General features: G+C 31.4%; 1 pseudogene; it reads left to right on the top strand.

Moving 5' to 3' along the window:
• Nucleotides 1–210: 210 nt before the first annotated feature.
• LOC143676524 (thiopurine S-methyltransferase pseudogene) lies at nt 211–956 on the top strand (annotated as a pseudogene).
• The last annotated feature ends 8168 nt before the right edge of the window (nt 957–9124 follow it).

Here is a 9124-nt window from a genome sequence, read left to right as displayed (position 1 = left end):
TTATACACCATGTATGGTACTTATGTGTATGAAGATTTCTCAATAGGAATAGATATATATATATTTTTTAAGTAAAAACAAAATATCCACCAACCTAGAATTCAATCTCCAGCAAAACTATCCTTCAAAAGTGAAATAGAAGCAGCAGATGGTGGGTAGCTGAAGAGGTTTGAAGATAACTGCTTGTGAGGCAAAGGTGTCTGCAACACGATGAATGATGCAAGAATTTTACTTGAAATTAACAAGTACCATGATAATGAAGTACAGAAAAACTGAGTACTAGTACTGGAAGAATGGCAAGAAAAGTGGGTGTGCTGCAACATTTCATTTCATCATGAACAAGGTTATCAGCTATTACAGAAGTATTTGGATATTTTCCCTAATGGCAAGAGTGGACTTTGAATATCCTTTCCTCTTTGTAGAAAAGCAGTTGAGATAAGATGGTTTGCAGACTGGGAACATAGCATTGTTGGTGTGGAAATCTGTGAACTTGGGATTCAAGAATTTTTTTGAAAGAGCAGAATCTTTCTTATTCAGTAGAACCAATTGCTGAAATTCCTGGAGCCAAAGTACTTAAGAGTTCTTCAGGGAACATTTCATTGTACTGTGGCAGCATATTTTGTATTTCCAGAGCAAATATTAGTGAATTTGATAGGATTTGGGATAGAGTAGGCTTAGTGGTTCTCAATCACTTGGAGTAACAGTGACTATGTGATAGAATTTTGTCCCTAACAAGAAAAGGGTTCCAGCACCTCATATCTGTTGTTTCTTACAATCCAACTAAACACAGAGGCCCATCATTTTATATTTCAGACACTGAAATTAAAAGGTTGTTGTTTGGCACAAAATACAATATTCATTGTCTTCAGAAGGTTGGTGCTTTTGAAGAATGTCATAAAAGTTGGGGAATTGACTCCATATTTGAAAAGTTATATCTATTTGCAGAAAAAGTCTAGCATAACAACATATTTTTGAGCAACTGAAAACCATATTTAGGCATAAAAATATAATGAATGACTAAAAAGTCAGTTACCAATCACATCACAGATCTTTGTTCAAAAATGTACATAACTTTTTAGAGGAAAACACTAAATAAAATTTAAAAGTGACCACCTTTACAAGGAGAGTGTAATTAGGAGTAAAAGCAGACCATACTTGTCTGTTTTACTTACAGATTGTAAAAAATGTTTACCATGAGCATGTATTACTTGTATAATTAATATATAAAGGAAGAAATGCAAGACATACATTAAAGAAATATGATACAGAAAAATTCACATTGAGTGTAATGCTTTAATAAGGTGTAAAGTAAAAAGAAAGTAATCTAAGAAATTAAATAAAGTAATAATTTTTACTATAAATACTCCATATGTACCCCTTTTCATATTTTTTCTTATGTAATAATTTTATCTATAAAAGAATTAAGAAACAAATGTAAAAGTTTAGTTAAATGAACTAACTTATATGGAACCAAGTGTTTTTCCTCAACTATAAAAATTTTATAAATTCTTAAATTGTTTTTTCCCCGAGTTTGGAAGGTTTTTTTTTTCCTCTAGGTTGATCTTGTTTAAATGATAGTCTTATGAAGTACAGTGAATCCAAACTCATGATTGCTCAATATGAAAGTTTAGATTAAAATCTGTTTTTCCAAGGTGGTCTGATGGTGACTCAGTGGCAGGGTTCTCGCCTGCCATGCCGGAGACCTGGGTTCAATTCCTGGTGCCTGCCCATGCAAAAAACAAAAACAAAAACAAAAACAAACAAACGAAAAAACCTGTTTTTCATTAACACATTTCATTAAATCAAACATTACCCTCAAATTGCACTACATAACATCTAAAAGGCTTTGATTGCTTAGCTCATCTTAATAGCATGGTCTATTTTATTAAAAATATGCTTTTTGCGAAAAAAAGTAGAGTAAAAATAAAGACTGTCAGAAGAACAAAAAGCTGAGGAAATACATTGCCAGTGGACCTTTCCTTCAAGAAATGTTGAAAGAAGTTGCTCAGTGAGAAGGAAAATGATGAAGGTGATATAGGATAGGAACTCAGATCTACATATATGCATGCACACACAAATAAAAAGGAAAGAACTTCAGGGAAGTAATAAGTGTAGGTAAAATTATTACTTATTTTACTTTTGATCTGAAAGGCAACTTTTTGCTTAAAGTAATAATAGTAATAACATATTAAGTGATTATGAATTTATGAGTGACAGCAATGTTGTAGGGAATATAAGGGAAGACTTGGGAATACCCTGTTGTAAGATATCTGTCCTAATGTAAAGTAGGATAGTATTATTTGAAGGTGGATAGACATTAGTAAAAATTACATATTACAAACACTAAAGTAACAAATAAAAAGGTACAAAAGAAGTATAATTAACTTGCTAAAAGAGGAGAAAAAATGGAATCATATAAAATGATCAATTAAAACCAGGCAAGGAAGACAACGAGAGGGAAAAAAGAGATGAAGAACTAACGCAACAAATAGAAAACAGTTACAAACATGGTATATTTCAACCAACTAATATATAATCTTTTGAATACATGAATGGTCTAAATATAGCAATTAAAATACAGACTGACAGTGGATATAAAAACAAGACCCAGCTATATCTTTTGTAAAAGAAACCCACATTAAATATAAAGAATCAAATGGTTTAAAGAGATGGAAAAATATATACCATGATAACACTAATCGAAAGAAGTTAGAGTCACTGTATTAATTTCAGACAGAGTGGACTTCAGAAAAAGAGAAATTAGCAGGGATAAAAGTAGCATTACATAACAAAAAGGGTTTAATTCCCAGGAAAACAACAACATAAATCATATGTATACCTAACAACAGAGGGTCAAAAAAATTGAGGCAAATGCTGATAGAAATGAAAGGAGAAAAAAGCAAACTCCACTATTATAGTCCGGTTATTCAACACCTCTCATTCAGTAATGGAAAGATCAAGCAGGCATAAATTTAGTAAAGACATAACGGAACTTAGCAACACCATTAAGCAACTTCACTTAATTTGCATTTATACAATACTCCATTCAGCAACAGCAGAGAACACATTCTTCTGACCTACATAAGGAACATTCACCAAGACAGACCACATACTAGGCCATAAACGCAGTCTAACAATTTAAAATATAGAAATTATACAAAAATTGTTCTCAGACAACAATGGAATTAAACTAGACATCAATAACAGAAAGCTGGTAAATGACCAAAGATTTGGAAAATAATAATACACTTCTTTACTCATGAGTAAAGAAAAATCCTCAAGAGAAATTTTAAAATATTTTGAATGAAATGAAAATAAAACACAAACTATAAAAATTTTGGACTGCAATGAAAGTTAACGCAAAGAAGGATATTTATCTCATTAAATGCATATTTCAGATAAGAAAAAAGACCTAAAATCAATATCCAAGCTTCCACTTTAAGAAAGAAAGGAAAAAAAAAAAGCAATTTAAGCCTAAGGAAAGAAGAAATACTAAAAATTCAAACAGAAATCCATGAAATTGAAAACAGGAAGTCAAGAGAGAAACATCAATGAAACCAAAAGGTGGTTCTTTGTAAAATTCAATAAAATTGATAGACATCTAGCCAGGATAATCAAAACAGAAGAGAGAAGACACAAATTTTGACTATCATAAATGATTTAGACATCATCTGTAATGATACCACAGACATTAAAAGGACAATCAAGAAATATTAGGAACAATTCTATGCCCACAAAATGATAACTTACATAAAATGGACCAATATCTAAAAGACAAAATCTACCAAAGCACACAAAAGGAGAAACAGATAATATGAAAATTTCCTATTGAGGAAATTGAAATAATTAATAACTTTCCCAAAAAAAAAAAAGTGCACAAAGCCCACACTGCAAGATTGGAATCAAAGCAAGGGCATCCACCTTTATCACTCCTATTCTACATTGTACTGAAAGTCCTATTTAGTGCAGTAAGACAAGAAAATGGAATAAATTAAATAAAGATTGGGAAGAAAGAAAAAGTGTCTCTGTTTGCAAGTGATATAATTCACTAGTGAATTCTAACAAACATTTAAGGAAGAAATATCCAATACTCCTCCATCTTCCAGAAAATATAAGCACAAGAAACACTTCCTAAATCATTTTATGATACCAACATTAACCTAATATGAAACCAGAAAAAGTCATTAAAAGAAAGGAAACTTACAGACCAAGAATACTTTATGAACATAGATACAAAGTCTTCAACAAAATATTAGCAAATCAAATTTAAAAATGTATAAGAACAATTATACACCACAATCAAAGAGGTTTGTCCTGGGTATGCAAGGCTTGTTTATAATTATAAAATCAATCATTATGAACCACCACTCCACCACATTAACAAAGAAGAAAAATCACACTATTATATTAATTGACACAGAGAAAGGCATTTGACAAAATCCGATATGCATTTGTGTTAAAAACTCCCAGCAAATGTAAAAAAGAGAGGAACTTCTTCAACTTGATAAAGAATGACCACATAAAAGCTATAGCTAACACCATAGTGGTGAGAAACTGGACACTTTACCACAAGATTAGAATCAAAGTAAGGGCATCCACATTCATCACTTCTATTCAACATTGCACTGAAAGTCCTACTTAGTGCAATAAGACAAGAAAAAGAAATAAATAAAGATTGGGAAGAAAGAAAAAGACTGTTTCTGTTTGCAGATGACATAATTATCCAACTAGAAAATCCCAAAAATTCACCAAAAAGTCTCGCAACTAGTAAGTCAATATAGTAAGATATAAGGTTAATATACAAAATCCAATTGCTTTTTTTTCTGTATGCTGTATGGCGGGGGTCACATTTCATTCTTTTTCCATGTGAGTATCCCTTTATTGTAGCACCATTTGTTAAATTTTGTTGTTGTTGTTTTTGTTTGTGGGTTGGTTTGTTTTTTTGGAAGTACATGGGCTGGGAATCAAACTCGGGTCTCCCACATGGCAGGTGAGAATGCTAACACTGAACTACTCTCACAACCCCTAATTTCTTTTTTTATTTGCCAAAAATGAACAATTGAAATGTGAAATTTTAAAAAGAACAATACTATTTAAAATAGCACCAGAAATTAATACATATATTTAAATCTAAATTGGTATAGGATTTATGTGCAGAAGACTACAAAACTCCAATGAAAGAAACTTCAAATTGTATATAAATGAAAATATATTCTGTGATCATGGATTTGAAGATATTATTGTTCATATGTCAATTTTCCCAACTTGATCTTTATATTCAATGAAATCCCAATCAAAATCCCAGAAAGATATTTTGTAGGTATTGAAAAAGTGATTCTAAAGTGTATACGGAAAGGCAAAAAATACAAATAGACAACATGATAATGAAGAAAAACAAAGTTGACTGACTCAAAGAACAAAGAATTTACAAAGCTACAGTTATCAAAATAGCAATATTGGTAAAGACTAGCTACATGGATCAGTGAAACAGGAGAGCCCAAACGTCGATCCATACAAATACAGTTAAGTAATCTTTGATAAAGTAGCAATTGAATGGAGAAATGAAAGTCTTTTCAACAAATGGTGCTGGAACAATTGGATGGTCATATGCTGAATGAATGAATGAATGACATAGACACATACCTTATACCTTCCACATCAATCAACTAAAAAAGGGGTCATCAACTTAAATGTAAAATGAAAAACAAGAAATTTTCTAGAAGTAATCATAGGATATCTTGGTGGCCCTGGGTTTGGTGATAGGTTTTTAGATATACCAATAACATAATCTATGAAAGAAAAAAATGATTGGTGACTTTTTAAAAATTAAAAACCTCTGTCCTGTATAAGACATTAATAAGAAAAAAAAAAAGACATGCCACAAACTGAGAAAAATATATTTAAAGTATATATTTGAAAAAAGCCTTCTGTCCAATATTTGCAAAAACTTTTAAGGGTTTACAATAAGGAACAAACAATCCAATTAAAACTGGGCAAAATGTCCAGCTCCAGCAAAGAAAATATACAAGTGGTAAATAAGCATATGAAAATAAAGATGCTCAACATCATTTGTTTTTAGGAAATGACAAATTAGAGATGTCACTACGCACCTATCAAAACTGCCAACATTTTAAAAAATGTAACCGACAATGCCAAGTTGCTGGTAAGAATGCAGCACAAAATGAATTCCCATTCATTGCTGTAGGAATGCAGTATAGTACAACTACTTTGGAAGACAGTTGGCAACTTCTTACAAAGTTAAGCATATTCTTACCAAATGATTTGGCAATTGCACTTCTAGCTCTTTATTAACTAATTTGAAAACTTATATACATACAAAAACATGCATGCAAATGTTTATAGCAGCAAAATGTTTATTATCACTAAAAACTGGAAGCAGCCAAGATGTTCTTCAATAGGTGAATGGATATACAAACTATAATGCATCTATACAATGGGACATTATCCAGAAAAAAAAAATGATGATCAAACCACAAAAAGTCATGGATGAATCTTAAAGGCATTTTGCTAACTGAATGAAGCAAGCCTAGACAGGTGGTATATTTTATGATTCTAATTGTATGACATTCTGGAAAAGGCAAAACTGTAGCAAAAGTTTAAAAATCAGTGGTAACAGGGATTTGGAGGAGGGAGGAAGGATTGCATAGGTGAAGCACAGGAATATTTTAGGGTAGTGAAACTGTTCTTTATGACATTAAATGGTGGTTACATGACATTATGCATTTGCTGAAGCCATAGTTTTACAACACAAAGAAAGAGCCTTGTTGTATGGAATTTTTAAATAATCATTTAGAAGTTCAGAGGATCTCAAGATGGAATACAGATTGTGACAGAGCAAACTAAGTGTATTACAAATCTATGAACAATCTCACTGAAGGGGGTGATGGGTAAAGTTGCTAACCTAAGTAACTTTGGAAATGAGTGGAGCCTATAAGAATGAAGGCAAAAGAAACTGTACATAAGCCTTGTACTCATTTATAAATTTTTCCCCCTCAGGGGTACAGGTTAACAATTCTGATACCACTATGAATGTATGCCAGAATTAAATAGATGGTAGATGGTGGAAGCCAGGTTTTTCACTGTTCAAGTGGGAGGTTGCAAATAAGCTAGGGGAAGAAATCGTTATGATCCATGTGGTAGTAAATTACAGTTAGAGACATTAGGATGAATTCATTATGAATTAGTATAACACAGATGGTTATATAGAGAAATATCTATAGATATGTGCATATATATGGATTAGTATACCCAGATATTTCTTCATTATGTCAGCAGAGAGAGCCTAGAAGCAGTTACATCCCACTAGCAGCAAGCACACATAGCACTCAGATCTTGGTTTCTAATACCATTTTTCAATGAAAGGAACCCATGTTTCTTTGGGAAACGGTTGACTCCAAGTCTGGACAGAAAATATACAAGACAAGCTTGTAGCATTTTGTAGAGCTTGCAAGAGTGCTAAAAAATAAAAAAATCACAATGACAGGAGCATGTTAAAGGGACAGAGGAATGAAATAAAAGCACCCTGACACGCCAAAACTGGGAAAATTTTAGCAATAAAATAAAATAGTATTGAATTTAACCCAATATATAAAATAAATATCCTTGAGACCATACTGATATAAATGAATAGAAAAAATGTGAGAAAAATTCCAAATAATATATGTAAATACTCCCTCAAAGAGGTTGAGCATAACTACCCACTCTTTAAGCATGGGCTATGCATAGTGGCTTTCTTCTTTCCACAGAGTACAGTATGGAATAAAGGAAAATAAAGAATAATATCACAGTGGAGAAATAGGACCAATATTATCTCAGCCAGGTGACCAATATTAACTATAGTGATAAATGGTGTCAGTAGTAAATACCCATGATATTCTGTGAATAAAATGGCAGTTTACATCGGTGGGCTTCCTCCTCAATGCCCATAACTCAGTCTAACGATGAGATGAAGAACAGACAATTCTCAATGCAGAGTCTACAAAATACTTAATCAGTAACTCCTCAGAACTGTCTAAGTCATTAAACATAAGGAAACCCGAGAAACTGTCATACCCAAGAGAAGCCTAAGGAGACATGATAACTAGTTGGAATGTGACATCCTAGATGGGATTCTGAACAGAAAAAGAATATTAGAAAAATATTAGAGAAAATGAAGGAAGTCTGAATAAACTATGGACTATAGTTAACAATAGTATTAGTATTTGTTTTTTAATTGTAAGAAATGTATCATTCTAATGTAAGATTTTAATAATAGGGAAAGCTGAGTGCAGGGTTTATAGCAACAATATATACTATCTTTCTGTATATCTAAAACAGTTGTGAAATAAAAAGTTGATTTATCAAAAAAATGCAAAAATTAAAAGATTTGGAATTGTCTCAGTAAATCAAACCTTATGGCAACATAAAAGAAATGCATGTAAATAATGTGACTTTGAAAGTTGAAAACAAAAGGACAAACAAAGACTTACCTTGCAAAGGCAAATAAATGTAAAAACAACACATAAAAATAAGAAAATCAGAGATTGTTCATACAATAAAAAGTGACCCAGCTGAATTCAGAGACAAAATATAATGCAAGGTACTTTTTAATGATAAGGGGTACAATTAACTATAAAAGTCATAGAGCCATGAATATCCTTATAGTAAATATAGTATTGAAATTCAAACCAAAGTACAAGAAAAATAAGATATATGCACAGAAACAAATAAATTCACCCATATCAGCCCCAGAGATAGCAAATGAGCAAAATGAATAAATATCAAACACTACACATAACTTGTTTTTACATGTTCATAGAAATTCAAACATATTTAACATAAGGTCAGTTAAATTTCATCTATATCAATAAATTATAAGTAGTACAAATGTGATTTATTTACTATGCAAGAAAACTAGAAATTAGTAACAAAACTTGAAACCAGTTAAAATTCCACCACCTGGAAATTTATGGCATTATTAAATAATTACTGGACTTAAAAATCAGGGTTCAATCAAATTGCAGATTAGTTAGAAAATAATTAAGTGAAATATATGAGATTCAACGATAATGATGGCTCAAAGACTATTCATAGCATTGAAGATACTTTAATAATAAAGAATAAA

The sequence above is a fragment of the Tamandua tetradactyla genome, chromosome 3 (assembly GCF_023851605.1).
Source record: "Tamandua tetradactyla isolate mTamTet1 chromosome 3, mTamTet1.pri, whole genome shotgun sequence".
In the NCBI taxonomy this organism is placed as follows: domain Eukaryota; kingdom Metazoa; phylum Chordata; class Mammalia; order Pilosa; family Myrmecophagidae; genus Tamandua; species Tamandua tetradactyla.
Note: the sequence above shows the minus strand (reverse complement) of the source record. Positions and strands in the feature narration are given on the sequence as shown.